The sequence below is a fragment of the Papaver somniferum genome, unplaced genomic scaffold (genome assembly GCF_003573695.1).
Source record: "Papaver somniferum cultivar HN1 unplaced genomic scaffold, ASM357369v1 unplaced-scaffold_118, whole genome shotgun sequence".
In the NCBI taxonomy this organism is placed as follows: domain Eukaryota; kingdom Viridiplantae; phylum Streptophyta; class Magnoliopsida; order Ranunculales; family Papaveraceae; genus Papaver; species Papaver somniferum.
Window position 1 is genome coordinate 2,223,049 of NW_020620825.1, and position 20,247 is coordinate 2,243,295.

A 20,247-nucleotide genomic window follows, 5' to 3' on the forward strand; every position below is an offset into this window, starting at 1 on the left:
AAAGTATATTGGAGTTAGTCCATACAGATTGCTAAGCGAAATATTGGGTGTCGTTGGTAGACCCCCGCTTTTTCAGTTTTAATTACTAGCAATTAAAGCATTCCTCTGGAAAATATTATTAGTTAATGTGCTAGAATAATAATGAAAGTTTTTCCATGAGAGTTTTCAGAAATGTTGGCAACATTAATTGGAAATAGAAAACTGAATTTAGGTACTTTAATGCATATCTTGAGAATATTTTCGGTTTTGGAATTTCCTTGTTGTCCAAACAACCTTGGTCCATTAATACTTGAGTTTTCATTTCTTGCAAACTATCCTAAGAGCCAGGAAACTTCATTTCTTGTAGTTTCTTGTGGAGCCGTCTATTCGAAGAGGAAAGTACCCTAATTAGGCGAAATCTCTTACGACCGCTCGTTTAAAGACTTTTGTGGGATCAAGAAGCTCTACGAGTACCATTGGTGGGAAACTAGATAATTACAGTGTTATTAGTTTTCCATTATTGATTTTATTGACTAACGGTTGTTGTAACTTTGATTCCACCTAGTTTGTTTATTCTTAAGAATCTTCTCTTCTGATATAAGATTCCCTCAAACTAGATCAAAGTACCGATAGGATCTTTGGAACCATCTTCATATTTAAAGACATCTTGTGATAATACATTGTTAACAGAATTCGTTTTATATGTGATTGATCACAAGAGGATTCAAGTGTTGTTGTGCAGGTGTTTGAAGGTAATAAAAGATTTGAAGACTAAGAAGAATTCTTATTAGTTTTCTATCTTGTGGATTTAGTGCACAAACCTTGATCGGCTGGGATCCAACTAGAATCGATTTATCTTTGATAGACACTATTGATTAGTTGCATGAGAACGACATCACTTTATAGTTTCTCTTTGAGATCTATATTGATTGATTGCGAATATAGAATTTAATTATTTCGGTAATCAATATTAAGATTGATCTAACCAGATAAAGGAGTTTATTATATTAAACATAAGAACCTTTTTCAACAACTCATCACATATCTTCTAGCAAGATTGATTAGAGTGGTTACCAAAAAGATTCTTCCTTTGTTGTTTGGAATATGATCCAAAGGACTTGCTATTCACGTGCGTGACTCTAGAAGTCGAAGGCACGAGGATACTAAAGGAACTAAGTATCTAGGGGTATTTTGCTTGGTCTAATCTATACGAACTTGGTATTAGATTTTGTATAACGACTTAATTATGAGAGTATTCAAAACTGGACTAGGTCCTGGGGTTTTTCTGCATTTGCGGTTTCCTCGTTAACAAAATCTTGTTGTGTCATTTACTTTACTATTCCACAATTATATTTGGTCTATATAGTTTAAAATAAATTGCACTTGTACGTCAATTCTGAATCAATAGATATTGATCCTATAAAGTTTCGGTTATTACTAAACCTATTATCAAGTGCACGCTTTGTTGTGTATCGTCTCGATCTTGTATCCATAGTCAATCACACAAGTGACCTTGTTATTTTATTGTCTTTATCTCGTATCCATATACGATCACATGAAGTGTGAACCGAATTTTTTGTATTGTCTCGACTCCGCACATAGACGATCACATTCGGTAGAGGACTAATAGGTGGATAAATAAAATATTTTGGTGTATTTGGGTATCCTTATATTTTCAATTGGTATCAGAGCAGGCAAATACGAAAATATCTAACAATCCGTGTTTGGTGAGATCCAACAAATAAATTGTTTCCAACTAAACTCGTCAAGAATATGATGAACATATCTAAAGAAAAAAGTTTAGAACACATATTTCTAGAAATAGATAAGCGAGATAAACTCGGCTCGAAATATCAAATGTGTATAATATAAGAGTCTATATAGCTATACGACTTAGTCTCATTAGGAGATAGAATAGAATAGACTTCTGAGTGATAGATAAGTTTTAGTCTCCACATACCTTTTGTTGATGAAGTTCCTCCAAGCTCTCCTCATTAGATATTTGTCTTCAATCAATGAACGTCGTGAAGTCTAAAGCTCAGCTACACATTTTATCCTAATCCGAGACATAGCTATAAGTAGACTAGAAATCAAGTATATAGTTTTGATCAACTAAACTTGAAAAACAAGCGTGAGATATCAACGCTTGCGACCGAGCAGTGCTCTAACAATCTCCCCCTTTGTCAAGTTTAGTGACAAAACTATCAATACATATGGATTACAAAATATATCAACTTTGTAGCTTCTCATCCATCATGCTTGATTTCCATGGCTCTTAAACATTCCTTGAATTTTTCGCTACTTCAAATACTTCGGCGATTCTGAACGTGTTCAACTCAGCATCATTGTTGTTGAAGATAAGAAAACATATGTTCTCAATCATTATTATATAGTATCATAGTATTACTATAGATAATCAAAGTTCAATTGTATCACTACTTTGAAATAATACTATGGTGATATGTATCATTACCCATTTTTCAATACTTCATCTTACGATGAAAACCTCACCCCCTTACATAATGATCCGTAAACCATATCTATGTAGTGTGAACTACCAAATAATTCTCCCTCTTTTTGTCAATATAAATTGGCAAAGGTACGAAAACTATGGGATCATAATGAAATTTTCAAAAAGATATTTCATGACTAAAAGATGACATATCAACTTTGCTTCGATGATTCCACATAGTCGAAACTTAGTGTATTCATCAAGGAGTTTATAAAGATACAAGATAACTCCTACAATATTCCACAGTCGCACTCCCCATAAAGATATGGAAATTAAGCACAAGTTCAACTAAGAACTCTCCCCCTTTTGATGTCAATCCCAAGAGAACAACATGAGCAACCTTACTTTTACAAGAAAAGAAGGATTTCTTTGGACATTAACAAATCACATGGATATGTACCCAGTAAACTCGAATAAATTAACCACAAGAAGACCTTATTGATTAATTTAATCGGAAACGCTCAACATAAGAAAACTTACGAAGCCATACAGTACTTTCACATAAAATTGGGTCAGGGAAAGATCAATAATGCAGAATATTTTAAAAAGTTCATTATATATTTCATCAATATTTGCATAATGACACAATAGACTTAACTTTTGAACATATATGAGAAAATCACAGTTCACGAATGTAAGCACATATATATCTCATAAGCAATTTGCAATATATGAAATCAAAAAGATTAAATACTGCAAAAATCATCTTCCAAATAACTTTAGAATTTAAATAAATCTAAAAACATTGCAAGATGATAATCGTTGAAATAGATATGTGTAATAACAATTAATGCTATTCCAAACCCTAGTTATCCTTCTTAAACATAAGAATAAATTCTCATAAGAAGTTTCCTAGACATTAAGATTCTTGAAAAATTCTTTATCGTCCCCGAACTCCTTGTCGTCAACAGACATTTGAACATAAGGTTCATGAAGAAAGGAGTGAATTCCAACAAACCTTCTTGACTGTTGCAAAACCAGGGACTTCTGAATTTCAAGAGTTCATAGAAAAATATCCTTTATTTCCTGAATCTCCATCCTTGTTTTTTTGAACTCTTCAAGAACAACAGAATTTTTTTGAAGATTTGAGGTGTTAGCCCTTGGTTTCTTCATATTCTTCCTTTTTTTCTTTAAAGTTGTAGAGGAATGAGATTTTTCTTTTTCCTTCATGACTGATGGCTTAACAATCATATTAACATCTTTTCCATCAGAAGAGATGATGCTTGGAGTTTTCATTAAAATATGGGGTTTGTGAAACACACACAAAAGCAATAGCTCAACAATCAACCTTTTGATGAAAAGAGTTTCATAGAAGGAAAATAATGTAGGGTTCCGGAATCTATATACAGAGTAATAGGGTTCACGTACGATCAACACACACAGCTTAAAAAGGTTAGGAATGTCGATTTTGACCCTCCTCTTTTTTTTCCTTTATATTCAAATACTGAGAAACCTTTTCAAATATCATTAGTTGTTGATATGAAAAGAATAACCAGAAAATCAGAAAACAAAATTCAAGAAAATTAAACAACCTATAATTGCTTCTGATCCTATAACCCAACTGTGCACAACTCTTGTCTCTTTTCGAAATGTGGGCATTTGAGACAAAATGCACTTTCAACACAATTAGACTGTGTTGGGATGAACAATAATTTGTCCACCACATGGTTCCTGCATGGGATTTTCAATACTCCTTTTCATAGGTCGTTTGGACCTAGTTATTTTATGTAGAGATCTAACTTTATACTTAGACTTCAACTTATTAGAAGATGGACTAAAAAGACATACCTCGGATGGATTTGACTTTAAAACAAGTTTGAGCTTGTTTGATAATCGATTAGCTCTCTGTTGCAGTTTGTTGACATATCTTACTTTATGTTTGTACTTGAAACCATTGGAGAGTTCATGACCCTTAATAGTACAATAAGAACATGTCAAAGTGGAGGATGGTTCAGGCACCATAGCCGAACATGATGCTAAACAAAGTGAAGTAACTGGAACATGTGAGGTAGAGTTTTCATTAGTCATAGAAAAATCCATTTCATCCTCCAACGTGGTCGAAGAGATTTCTCCTGGAAAAATATCAAGGTTGATGTGAGTATTACTACAATTATAAAAATTAATATTTTGGCCAAGGAGTGAAACACTTGATTTTTCATCTTCAGTTGAATCATAGTGATCAGATGTTTCATCAATAGTTACAGCAAGAACCTTGTTCCCAGTGTATTTTTTCCGATTTGGACATTCATTGGCAAAATGACCAAAACCCTTACACTTAAAGCACTGTGGCATATCCTCATCATCAATGTCGACAGTATCCCTGTTTTTAGGAGGGGAATGATCATGGGGTTTAACTGATGATCTAGGTTCATCTCTGGTGAATCGTTTACTTCTCTTCAAAAGAAAATCTCTAAACTATCTTGTGATCAATTAAACTGAGTTATCAAGATCTTCATCTGATGATTCAGTCTCAATATGATCATCCATAGAGTTTCCAACACTTTTACTTTGATCAAGTAATTTAGTCTTCTTTTGTGCTTTGAAAGCAACATCGTTTTCGTCTTTAGATGAATGCTTATGATCAAATATCTTTAACTTTCCAACAAGTGTATTTATGGAAAGTATTTCAAGGTTATTTCCATCAACGATGACCTGTATCTTATAATCGTATCTAGCTGGTAGCGATCTGGGAATTTTCATCACAATGTCCTTTTCAGGAATAGTCTTACCCAATGCAAAAGATGCATTAATAATTTCAGACACTTTGTGATTAAACTCATCAAATAACGCTTCATCAACCATATGAAGGTTTTCCCAATCAGAATTTAGGATTTGAAACCTAGCTTCTTTCTCAGAGGTATTCTCTTCAAATACGGCTTCTAATATATCTCAAGCATCTTTAGACCGAGTGTACGTAGTTATATGGTGTTGAAGATTTGGGGTAATGGCATGGATGATAGCATTTAATCTGTCAGAATTTTTCTTTGCAGCGAGAATATCGACAAGATCATACTCATCAATATCCTTTGCAATAGTTACACCATATACTGTAACTAATAGAGGATTATAGCCGTGAACAACACGAACCCATGATTGAAAATCACGCACTTGAAGAAAGGCACGCATAGAAAATTTCCACCATAAGTAATTCGAGCCATCGAAGACTGGCGGTACATTTATAGAGATGGGACTTCTGTCCATAGAGTCAGCTTGCTACGAACACAAACTTATGAGGTCTTAGCATGTTTGCCTGCTCTGTACCAATTGAAAAAGCGGGGTTATAATAACCACACCTAATAATTTGTTCGGCAATATGTATGTACTAAAATCCAACTTAATTCCGAGAGCACCAACTTAGAAGCGAGACTCAATCAAGAATTAAATCAAAGAGTTTATATCTCTTTCTCAATATAATCAGCAAATCAAACAGATAAAAATCTGCGAGCCTGATTGATATGAGAAATAACTTGGACAATACCAAAGACCAATGCCCAAGTGTCAATCAAGTTCTATCCTACAAACAAGGTCGGATTTATCAACTGATTGAACTACGCACAACTTGTGATATTTCAATTATATAAAAATATAATGCGGAAAAGAAATAACACTAACACCAAAAAAATTGTTAACGAGGATACAACAAATGCAGAAAAGCCCCGGGACCTGGTCCAGATTTGAACACCACACTGTATTAAGCTGTACAGACTCTAGCGTATTACATGTTAACTTCAGACTGGAATGTAGTTGAGCCCTAACCAAATCTCATACCGATTAAGGTACAGTCTCTTTCCTTACGCCTCTAGAACCACTCCGGATTCTGCGCACTTGATTCCCTTAGTAGATCTCACCCATAACTAAGAATTTCTACGACCTCTAAAGTCGAAGACTTATAAACAAATCTTTCTCCCACATATGTCTATTCTTTATTCGATTTTTGTTCTGTCTTTTGATAAAATCAAGGTGAACAGTAACCAACTAATAATCCGATCTTATACTCCCAAAGAGCAGCCTAGAAATATTAGTCACCTCACAATAACCCAACTGATTAAAAATAAAAGTTATTGCGGAATCACAAGAATCTGAGACGAAGAACTGTTGTGATTACTTTTTATATCTTACCTATCGGAGATAAATCTCGAGAAAATCTTAGAGGAGATAAAACTCAATACGATAGAACAAGTAAGGTCAGAATACGCAACTACAAAGAAAATAATTGGATCTAGCTTCACGAATCCCAATAAAGTCTTCAAGTCGTTAACCTATAATGGTTTTTGGAAAACCTAGGTTAAAGGAGAATCGAATCTAATACGCAACTAGGAACACAAATATGTGTGGGGATTAGGTTTTCCCATTGCTAGAGTTCTCCCTTATATAGTCTTTCAAATCATGGTTGCTTTCAATCAAAGCTAAGATATCTTAGTAACAAAGCATTCAATATTCACCGTTAGATGAAAATTTGATTTAAGATTCAAGCTAAGTCTGCTTAAAAATAAAGCAATAAATTGACACTGTTAGATGGTCTTAGCTTGTTACACACAAATGAATAATACCTTCATTTAGATATGGATTACCGTACCTAAACGTGTATATTGAGTTGGCTCAATAATAGTTAACCGAAGTTAGCCATATGAACACTTTTGTCTTAGCCGTATTCATATAACACTTCAAGATCAAATATGATGATCAATCAATCATGAAAGATAATCAAATGAATATAATTGTTTTTCAAATAGAGTTGTTCAATTGTCCACCATCTCATAGAAATATATATAAACAAACTGAATCGAAATCGATTTTATTCGTAATTGTACAAAGTACTTATACAAGAATCAATTCATGAAAATTAAGCCACGGTTTGCAACTATTGTATTCCTTAAATCATAAATTTATTAATTCATGAGTATATGACCGATTCTAGAACTTTACCACTGTGTTCGCCAACCAGGTATGCGAACAGCAGCTCCGCAAACCCGGTTCGCAAACAACTGTCCCTAACCCAACAGGTAAACCCGTTCGCATACTAGGTATGCAAACAATAGTTCCTGACCTTCTCAGATAAATCCGTTCGTATACTAGGTACAAACAAGAGTTCCTGACCTGAACCATCACAATACAGTTCGCATACTAGGTACGCATACCATGTTGTATCCAGACATGGGTAATTGTTCTAAACTCTCACTTCACTCATTGAAACATCCTTGGAAGACGATAATGGTTGTCACACACAAACCATTAGCTTCATGTAATTTTCAAGTGATCAAATGATCAATACGAAACTTCTCAAGCTAACATCAAATGACTGTTTCACACAAATCATATAAGATGTTCAAGGTAATTTTCACTTGATCATCTTTAGACATTATATTTAGTTTCCAACAAATAAATTGTTTCCAACTAAACTCATCAAGAATGGTAGAGCATTGCTCGGTCGAACTCGCATGGTTTCTATCTCAAGCATGTTTGTCAATGTTATTGATCAAAACTATAAGTCTTGATTTCTAGTCTACTAAAGCTAAGGTCTCGGACTAGGATAGAAAAGTGTAGTTGAGCTCAAGAACTCCATGGAAATCATCATACAAGACGAGGGACTACTCAAGGAACCGGTGGATCTTCATCGACTAAAAGGTATGTGGAGACTTGAACTTATCTATCACTCAAAAGTCTATTTATCTCCTATCTTGAGACAAAAGTCGTTTTGCTGTATAGACTTAGATTATACACATTAGGTATTTCGAACCGAGTTTATCTCGCCTATCTTTTTCTCGAAATATGTGTTGGTAAAGCCAAGTTCATCTTTGCCTAGTGATGAAATTCATGACAAGTTTCAATCACTTTGGAAATTTCTTACTTTGACGAAAAATAGTTTGTGAATAACAACTATATAATAAGGTCCTCTAAAAATGTTCCAAATGATTGTAATGAGAGTTTAGATTATATAACCGTTTGAGGATATAAGCATTGTTGTGGAAACACATATATGTATAAATCCTTATTCCTTGAACCGAAGTTTGCGAACTTTGTTGATCAAGAGAACCGGAGTAGTGCGTGAGCTAAGTCCGCAAACTCAGTCCGCGAACTGGCGGAAGTTCTCGACCCGAGAATTTCTGCTGTAGTTTCTGAAATCCATCCGGGAACTTAAGTCCGCGAACCCAGTCCGCGAACTTGATTAGGTTATATCTAAAAACGATGTTTGTGAACTTATTCTTATATAAACTAAGGAATGCAATTGCAAACCGTGGCTATATAGTTCATGAACCGATTCGAGTGAATCACATCGTTTTTTCTTCAATTGTATCTTGTGCAGTACATAATATTTCCTTGCAATTGAACAACTCTCTAACTAGTTCATTTGAGTCATTTGAATTAGTAATGGTGAAGAAGAATATGGTTGATATGAAAGTGATCATATGGATAACCATTTGGTTAACTATTGTTGAACCAACTAATGTACAAGTTTGGGTACGGTTACACAAGCCTAGAAACGTGCATTTCATTTTTGTATAATAAGCTATGTTTTCGATCTAACGGTTGATAAATATTAGCTTGAATCTAATCAGGTTTTCATCTAACGGTGAATATTGAATGCTTTGTTACCAAGCTAATATTGATTGCAAACCCTGATTTGAAAGACTATATAAGGGAGAATTCTAGCAACTGGGAAACGTAATACCCACACATTATGTGTGATACTAGTTGTGCTAAGCTAGAGTCGATTCTCCTTTAACCGTTGGTTTCTTCTTCTAAACCCGGTCAACGACTTAAATACTTTATTAGGATTGTGAAGCCAGACCGATACTACTTTCTCGTAGTTGTGTAATCTGATCTTGCCATTTTCTATCGTACGAGTTCAATTGAAAGAATTGGCTTGAGATTATATCTCCGATAGGGCAAGATAAAAAGTAATGACAAACATCTTCGTGCCATCGTTTGTGATTCCACAATATCTTCTTTCGCCGCGTCGATTAAGATTATTGTGAGGTGATTGATAATACTAGGCTGTTCTTCGAGAATATAAGTCCGGTTTATCAATTGGTTCCTGTTCACCATGATCTCTATCAAAAGACGGAACAAAAATCATAGGTATATTCGTGGGAGAGGTATTTATGTATTACCGTAGACTTTTCTGTGTGATACAGATTTGCTTATTAAAGTCTTCGACTTTGGGTCATAGCAACTCTTAGTTGTGGGTGAGATCATCTAAGGGAATCAAGTATGTATTATCCTGTTGGGATCAGAGACATATGAGAATAATTGTACCTTGGATCAGTATGAGATTATTTGGGGTTCAACTACAGTCCTGATCGAAGTTAATTTGTAGTAGGCTAGTGTCTGTAGCGGCTTAATACACTGTGTGTTCAATCTGGACTAGGTCCCGTGGTTTTTCTGCATTTGCGGTTTTCTCATTAACAAAATTCTTGTGTCTGTGTTATTTCTATTCCGCATTATATTTTGTTATATAATTGAAATATCACAGGTTGTGCGTTGTTCAATAAATTTGAATATCCAACCTTTTGTTTGTTGATTTAAATTGATTGACACTTGGATATTGGTCTTTGGTACCATCCAAGTTATCTCTCTAGTATTTGATAAAGACTCGCAGATTTCTATTTGCTTGAGTATATATCAAATCGAGATATTGAGATATAAACTCTTTGATATACTTTTTATCTTGATTGAGTCTGACTGTCTAGTTGATTCTCTAGAAAGTATATTGGAGTTTGTCCATACAGATTGCTAAGCGAAATATTGGGTGTGGTTGTTAGAACCCCGCTTTTTCAATTGGTATCAGAGAAGGCAAACACGTTCAAGACCTTATAAGTCTGTGTTTATAGCGATATGACTCTATGAACATGAACAGAGGTGCTATATCTATTAACATACCATCAGTCTTCGATGACTCTAATTACTTATGGTGGAAAATTTCTATGCAATCTTTTCTTCAAGCACGTGATTTTCAATCATGGGTATATGTAGTTAATGGATATAATGCTCCCATTGTGGCCGTTGGAGATGTAAACGTTCCCAAGGACATTGGTGATTACACCCCTGCCGAGATAAATGCTGCAAAGCAAAATTCCGACGGTTTGAATGCCATTATACATGCCATTACTCAAAATCTTCAGCACCATGTTTCAAATTGCACTAAGTCTAAAGAAGCTTGGGATATCATAGAAACCGTATTTGAAGGAAATACCAGTGAAAAGGAAGTTAGGCTTCAAAACCTTAATTCCGATTGAGAAAACCTTCGTATGGCAGATGAAGAAACATTTGATGAGTTTAATCACAAAGATTCTGAAATTGTTAATGCATCTTTTGCATTGGGTAAGACTATTCTTGAAAAGGACATTGTGATGAAAATTCTCTGATCGCTGCCATCGAGATACGTTTCTAAGAAGCATGCCATCGTTGAGGGAAATAACCTTGATAATCGCTCCAGAAATACGCTGGTTGGGAAGCTTAAGATCTTTGATCATGAACATTCGTCCAAATCTAAGGATGTTGCGTTCAAAGCACTAAAGGACACTAAATTACTTGATAAAAGTAAAAAAAGTATATATCTCTGAAGACGGTCACTCTGAGACTGATTCATCAGATGAAGATCTTGACAAATCGGTCTCGATGATCACAAGACAGTTTAGGGATCTTCTGCTGAAGAGAAGTAAACGGTTTTCCAGAGATAAGACTAAGGCATCAGTCAAACCTCATAATCGTGTTCCTCCTAAAAACATGGATATTGATGAAACTGATGACGATGATATGCCTCAGTGCTTTAAGTGTAAAGGATTTGGTCATTTTGAAAACGAGTGCCCAAATCGTAGAAAATACACAGGGAACAAAGGTCTTGCTGCAACTCTTGATGAAATGTCTGACAGCTGTGAGTCTAATGAAGACGAGAAATCAAGTGTTTCACTTCTCGGTGAAATTCTTGATTTTGATAACTGTAGCAATACATACATCAATCTCGATATTCTTTCAGAAGAAAACCCAACTGTTTTGGAAGAAAATATTGACCCGTTCTTTGGAAACTCTATATGTAATGTTGTAGGTTCCACTATGTGTCTAGCTGCGTGCACATCTCAGAAGCCTGAATTTTACCCTAGTTTGACGTGCTTGTATTGTTCTCTAAAGGCTCATGAACTTTCAAAGTGTTACAAGTAAAAACACCAATTGAGGCACGTCAACAAACTTCAACGAAGAGAAAATCAATTAGAAAATAAGCTTAAACTTGCTCGGAATACCGCTGAGGTATGTAGGATTTTATCTTCGTCTAAGAAGTTAGTTTCCAAGGATAAACCAAGACCATTAGAGAAGAAAGTATTGGTCAAGTCGTTTTGATAGACAGAGGTCTGTGGATTCATCTCAAGAGGAAAATGGTGGACAAATTGTTGTTCACTACAACACAACTTGATTGTGTTGTCTTTGAAATCTTGTCTCATGTGCCTGATCAAAAGAGACAATGATTTTGTACCTCTCAGGCTTTAGGAAAAGTTTTTTTTATTCTTTTCTTAGTCTTTTTTTTATCAATAAAGGAAGGGTATTATCGACAATTTTACTCTTCATAGGGTTGAGAGTTGGACGTGTACGAACCTTTTTAAAGGTTTCGACACCCTACATTCCTTTTTCCTCCTCTGTAACCTCCTTTTATCTCAAGACTACTTGTTGAGCAAATTGTGATTTCCTCTCACAAACCCATACGTTTATGGATACTCCAAGAATGATGTCTTTTGATGGAAAAGATGTTAATATGATTGTTAAGCCATCAATCATGAAGGAAAAAGAAAAATCTCCATTATCTCCAATATTGAAAAGGAAAAGAAGGAATGTGAGGAAGCCAAGAGCCGTTCCTTCAAATTCTCAGAAGTTTTCTGATGTTCTTGAAGTGTTGAAGGAGATGCGAAAGGAGACTCAACAAATAAAGGATTTTGTGTATAAGACTCATGAGATTCAGAAGGCCCTGGTTCGACAACATCAGCCAAGAAGGTTTATTGATATAAACTCCCACCTTAATGAACCTTATGTTCCAATGATTGTTGACGACAAGGAGTTCGGGGACGATAAAGAATTCTTCAAAGGTCTTATTTCCTAGTAAATTTTCTATTTTTCTTGTTTTGTTTAGAAGAAAAACTAGAGTTTGGAATATCCATTATTGTGATTACACATAGCTATTTCAAACGTTTCATCTTCATGTTTTTAGATTTCTTGGTTTAAATTCTAAAATTGTTTGGAAGATGATTTTTGCAGTATTAATATTTATGGTTTTATGTATTGCAATATTGTTATGGGATATGTATGTTTGCGTCCGTGAACTTGATTGTCCCATACCTTGTCAAAAGTATAGTCGTTCATCAGTTGATATGCATGTATTGATAAAAGAATGAATTGACTTTTGACAAATACAAAAGTTAAGCCTATTACGTGATTTATTGATGAAAGATGGGTTCAAATCTTTTGCATTCAAGGATTATATCTATTGTGTGTCATTGTGCAAATGGTGATGGAAAATAGAATGAGTCCTTGTTTATTCCACGGTATAAGGTCGATCTCCGATCCGCAATTTTTTTTGTACATACTGTGTTGTTACATAAGGTGTCTTGTGTTGAGATCTATCGACTGAGTCATTGTTTTGGCATAGTTGTTGTTCCATGAGATACTTTGTGTCGAGCATGACCAATTAAATTGATTATTTTTGTGATTAGTTTAGTTGTGTATTTCGATTAGATTAATCATGGGTTTTCTTGTGATTAATCTAATTGAGTGTTTTTAAGTCTCTATAAGTTTACTTATGTTGAGCATGTTCGATTAAGTTAATTGTGGGTTCTCTTATGGTTAATTTAATTGAATATTTTGGATTCAAATTCATACTTGTATTTGATTTGTTGTGTCCAAAGAAATCCTTCTTTTCTTTTTGAAATTAAGGTCGCTCTTGTTGTTCTTTCAGGAATGACATATTATGGGGGAGAGTTTTTAAATGAACTTGTGCTTAATTGCCAAATCTTTGTGGGGAGTGCGGCTGTGGAATATTATAGGGTTTATCTTGTACCTTTATAAACTCCTTGATGAATGCATTTAGCTTCGGCTTAATGATTGCATCTAAATAAGATGATATATGCTTTCTTTTGGTCATAAAATGTCTCTTTCGGAAATTTCATTCGGATCCCGTTCTTGTACCTTTGTCAATTTTATTGACAAAAATGGGGAGAATTAATATTTAGTTCACACTACCAATACATATGATTTTCAGATCATTATATAAGGGGGAGTGGTTTCCATATGTGATGGAGTATTGACTAAGGGGGAGTGACATATCACCATAGTATTGTTGTTAAAGTTGTGATACAATTGAACTTTGACGCTGTGTAATGATACTATGACACTGTATAATATAACAATGATTGATAACTCTTGTTTTCTCATTGTTATAGCTACGGATTTTCAACAACGATGATGCTAAACTTACAACCTTTTGGATCATTGGAGTACTTGGAAGTCGAAGATTTCGAGTAATGTTGAAGATTAGGCATGTGGAATAGGAGCTAGAAAAGTTTATTTATATATTTTTTGTATTCCATATGTATTGATAGTTTTGTCACTAAAATTGACAGAGGAGGAGATTGTTAGAACATTGCTCGGTCGAACTCGCATGCGTTGCTATCTCAAGCATGTTTGTCAATGTTATTAATCAAAACTATAAGTATTGATTTCTAGTCTACTATAGCTAAGGTCTCGGACTAGGATAGAAAAGTGTACTTGATCTCAAGAACTCCATGGCAATCATCATACAAGACGACGGACTATTTAAGGAACCGGTGGATCTTCATCGACTAAAAGGTATGTGGAGACTTGAACTTATCTATCACTTAAAAGTCTATTTATCTCCTATCTTGAGACAAAAGTCGTTTTACTATAGAGACTTAGATTATAAATATTTGGTATTTCGAGCCGAGTTTATCTCGCCTATCTATTTCTCGAAATATGTGTTGGTAAAACTTTCGCTTTATCCAAGTTCATCTTTGACTAGTGATGAAAGTCATGACAAGTTTCAATCACTTTGGAAATTGCTTACTTTGACGAAAAATAGTTTGTGAATAAAAACTATATAATAAAGTCCTCTAAGAATGTTCCAAATGATTGAAATGAGAGTTTGTAACCATTGGAGGATATAAGCATTGTTGTGGAAACACATATATATATATATATATATAATTCCTTATTCCTTGAACCGAAGTTTGCGAACTTTGTTGATCAAGAGAACCGGAGTAGTGCGTGAGCCCAGTCCGCGAACTGGCGGAAGTTCTCGACCCGAGAATTTCTGCTGGAGTCTGCGAACTCAATCCGGGAACTTAAGTCCGTGAACCCAGTCCGCGAACTTGAGTAGGTTATATCTAAAAACGATGTTTGTGAACTTATTCTTATATAAACGAAGGAATGCAATTTCAAACCGTGGCTAGATAGTTCATGAACCGATTCGAGTGAATCACATCGTTTTTTCTTCAATTGTTTCTTGTGTAGTACATAAGATTTCCTTGCAATTGAACAACTCTCGAACTAGTTCAGTTGAGTCATTTGAACTAGTTATGGTGAAGTACAATATGGTTGATATGAAAGTGATCATATGGCTAACCATTTGGTTAACTATTTTTCAACCAATGTACAAGTTTGGGTACGGTTGCGCAAGCCTAGAAACGTGCATTTCATTTGTGTATAACAAGCTATGTTTTCGATCTAATGGTTGATAAATATTAGATTGAATCTAATTAGATTTTCATCTAACGGTGAATATTGAATGCTTTTTTACCAAGCTAACATTGATTGTAAACCCTGATTTGAAAGACTATGTGAGGAAGAACTCTAGCAACTGGGAAACCTAATCCCCACACATTTTGTGTGTTACTAGTTGTGCTAAGCTAGATTCTATTCTCCTTTAACCGTTGGTTTCTTCTTCTAAACGAGGTTAACGACTTAAAGACTTCATTGGGATTGTGAAGCCAAACCGATACTACTTTCTCGTAGTTGTGTGATCTGATCTTGCTTTTTTCTATCGTACGAGTTCAATTGAAAGAATTGGCTTGAGATTATATCTCCGATAGGGCAAGATAAAAAGTAATCACAAACATCTTCATCTCATCATTTGTGTTCCACAATATCTTCTTTCGCCGCGTCGGTTAAGATTATTTTGAGGTGATTGATAATACTAAGTTGTTTTTCATGAATATAAGTCCAGTTTATCAATTGGTTCATGTTCACCTTGATCTCTATCAAAAGACGGAATAAAACTCATAGGTATATTCGTGGGATACGGATTTATCTATTACCGTAGACTTTTCTGTGTGATATAGATTTTTTTATTAAAGTCTTCGACTTTGGGTCGTAGCAACTCTTAGTTGTGGGTGAGATCATCTAAGGGATTCAAGGTCGTAGTGTCCTGCTGGGATCAGAGACGTAGGAGCATAATTGTACCTTGGATCAGTGTGAGATTGGTTGGGGTTCAACTATAGTCCAGGCCGAAGTTAATTTTTAGTAGGCTAGTGTTTGTAGCGGCTTAATACAGTGTGTGTTCAATCTGGACTAGGTCCCTGGGTTTTTCTGCATTTTCGGTTTCCTCGTTAACAAAATTCTTGTGTCTGTGTTATTTCTATTCCGCATTATATTTTGTTATATAATTGAAATATCACAGGTTGTGCATTGTTCAATCAATTAGAATATTCGACCTTTTGGTTGTTGATTTAAATTGATTGACACTTGGATATTGGTCTTTGGTACCATCCAAGTTATGTCTCTAGTATTTGATAAAGACTCGCAGATTTTTATTTGCTTGAGTATATATCAAATCGAGAGATTGAGATATAAACTCTTTGATATACTTTTTATCTAGATTGAGTCTGACTGTCTAGTTGATTATATAGAAAGTATATTGGATTTTGTCCATACAGATTTCTAAGCGAAATATTGGGTGTGGTTGTTAGACCCCCACTTTTTCAGTTATCTTCCTAGGTTGAATATCGTGATGATTTTTCATCTCTGAAATTAGCTTTTATAGGGTTATCACGGTATTCATCCTTATACCTAGTCGACTATTGTTTAGTCGGCAGGTTGTGGAATTAATACCTTGCCGACTAATCATGCATTTGTAACACCTTTCTCTGTATGTCAAAAATATTATAGTCGGCAGGGTATTTTTTTTGTCGACCTTGCTCACTATAAGTTAGCCGGCAAGGTAAGAAATCAATAAGATGCCTACTAGTGAAGCATTTACAACAGTCTCATGTGTGTCAAAAATAATAAAGTCGGCATTGTTATTTAGAAATAAGCATGCCAGCCAAAGTTAGTCGGCATCTTCTTCATTCGTCGACCTTGCCGACTTTTCATAATTTCAAAATTGAAAGTGATGATTTCTTATTTATTTTTGAGTATGATTTCATACAACAGCTTTGCAATCCCTTTTTTAGAAGTGTTTAGGTAGTGTGCTTTCATTTCCGTTGCAAAAGATATTCTCAAAACAAATTTTTTTCATCAAAAATCTTCTCACATAAGTACAACCAAAACAAAATTTCATAACTTAAATTTATAAGTTTTAATCTACTCAATTAATTAATTCAAACTCAACTAATTAACCTAATCAAAATTTTTTTGTGTTAATTAAACAATGGTATATCAGGCATTTAGAAAATATATGGTTAAGGGATGTCTTATTTTACTTCAAAATAACCTAGGTTTTGTCTCATTAGGTATACCCCAATTAATCTGGGTATACCCCAATCTCGTCAGGGTTTCAAACACGTGAAGAGGTTAAGGATATATTAAGTCGTTTGCTTGACACCAAAAATTTCAAAATTTTAGTTCTCTTTGTATTTTGGGCCTGACCTGGGCATCAACATTGAATTTGAATCCTGTACGTGAAAATAAAGACCATTTCTTAGGGGCGGACAATTTATTCTCTTTTAACCTGAAGTTAAGAACCGGTACTTCTTAGTTTTTTTTTTTTGTTGTTGTTGTTGTTGTTGGGACAATTGGATCGTTCTGATATCAATTATTGCGCCAAAGCCTGCGGAAGCGTTAGGTTTGCACTACTACGAGATATCTCAATATCGCCAAGAACACAATCACACACACAAGAAGAACAAGTATTTAACGAGGTTGAATCCTCGGGAAGGAATAATCAATTTTATATATCACCGTATAGGTTGGAATATACGAAGCCTAAGCAGAGAAGAAGAGAACTTTTTACTTAGTTCTAGTGTCTTTTCTCTAGTTCTCTCTATGGCTATTTATACATATCAATAGGTATGGACACATTCCTTAATAAGAATTACTTTCCTAAAAGTATATGGTTTCCTAACTTAACTCTAAGAGACAAACCTCTTAAGTTGCTATACTTAGGACACTAGTAATTGGTTTCCCAAACCAACTAGATTTCCTAATCTAGTACTTGACCATCCTACCAACAATTCTCCACCTCAGATTATGCATTCATGCATGAGACGATCAATAGATAAAATCACCTCTATCTTCCAACGTCGATTGAACCATCACTGGATGCTTACTATCCTCAATAGGAATCAAACCCGACCGTAGTTCTCTCAAATGGACTTGCTAGAAGACCTCCACCAGGTTCCTAAGAACCTCTACCCCAAAAGGGCCTTTCACCAAACCGGAAGGATGTGGATCAATTTCGAACAATGTCGAAACTTGATCCCAGATACTACTTTAGTCAACATATCAGCTGGATTGTCTTTGGTATCGATCTTCACAAGTAGAATGTCTTTTTCTTCAAGAATTTATGTCACAAAGTGAAATGGTACGTCTATATGTTTGGTTCTAGCATGATGCACTTGATTCTTAGCCAAATAAATTGCACTTAGACTATCACAATGCACAGGAAGTTGGTCTTGCACAACTCCTAAGTCATCTAGAAAACCTTGTAACCATATAGCCTCCTTAAATGCCTCAGTTCCATATACTCCGCCTCCGTAGTTGAAAGCGCCACAGTAGACTGCAAGATTGATCTCCAACTTACTGGTGCCACTACTACGATAAATGCATACCCTGTAGTTGAACGTCTCTTGTCCAAATCACCAGCATAGTCAGAATCCACATACCCAACATACAACTGATTGTTACTTTTATCCTTCACAAACTCCAAGCCAACATCAACCGTACCGTAAAGATACCTCAAAATCTATTTCACAGCTTGCCAATATTCCTTACCAGGAAAATGCATATAACGGCTGACCATACTAACAACTTGTGAAATGTCTGGCCTTGTACATACCCTCGTATACATCAAGCTACCAACATCCTCAGCATATGGGACTTGGGCCATATACTTTCGCTCTTCTTCAGTAGTGGGAGACATACGTGCATTCAATTTAAAATGAGCAGCAAGGGGAGTACTTACAGATTTAGTTCCTTTGTAGACACCAAACTTCTGTAACACTTTCTTCAAATATGCCTTTTGAGATAAACAAACCTTAGCCTTATCTCTGTAACGTTGAATCTCCATACCAATAATCTTCTTAGCTTCTCCTGGATCTTACATCTCAAACTCAGATGACAGCTTGTGCTTCAAATTATCAATCTCTTTCTTGTTATTCGATGATATCAGCATATCATCGACATACAAGAGCAAATATATGAAAGACCCATCATGTAGCTTCTTAAAGTATACACAATGGTCATAGTGACTTCTTGTGTATGTTTTGCCTATCATAAACTTGTCAAATTGCTTGTACCATTGTCTTGGATACTTCTTCAGCCCGTACAACGATCTCTTCAGTTTACATACACAATCTTCTTTTCCATCAATTTTAAACCCACTCGCCTGAGTCATATAGATCTCCTCTTCTAGATCACCATGTAAGAATATTGTCTTAACATCTAGCTGAACTAGGTCTAAATCATATTGTGCTACCAAGGCCAACAAAATACGGATTGACGAGTGTTTTACCACCGGAGAAAACACCTCATTGTAGTCAATCCCTTCTCGTTGGGCATAACCTTTTGCAACTAACCTTGTTTTGTAGCGTACTTGATTCATCGAAGATCCGTCTTTCATAGCATATACCCACTTGCACCCTATGGAATTCTTACTGTTCGGAAGCTTCATAAGAATCCATGTGCCATTCTTGTAAAGAGACTCCATCTCGTCCTGCATTGCACCTTCCCATTCTTTACACTCTGCACTACGTACATCTTCTAAATAGGAAGTAGGAGTACCATCTTCTACAACTGGTAATTCATAAGCAATGTAATCATTCATCCAACCAGGCAACCTGGTTGATTTTCTCGGTTTGCTTGTTGCTATGGTCTCCGTGACCGTAGCTTCTGTATCTTCTACTAACTCTTCTTCCTCTTCCTCAATAGTGTCACTATCATTTGGAACTTCAGTAGTTACCTCTCTTGTAGACACAATGTCTTCAGAAGTATTCTGAACAGATACAGACTTAACTGGAAATGGTAGAGTTGCATCAATCTCCACCTGCTGCAAAGGCTCATCAGTACTGGTGCTTTTGTTCTCCACCTGTTGAGAACCCCAAGATGTTACCATAGACATCTCATCAAATGTGACATCTATACTCATGACTATCTTCTTCTCAACTGGATTCCAAATCTTGAACCCTTTTACTCCACTCTTCATACCCACAAATATTCTTTTTATAACACGGCTATCAAGCTTGTTTTCACTAACATGATACCACGCAGGACACCCAAAGATATGGATTGAGTCATAATCATAAGATGGTTTACCAAACCACTTC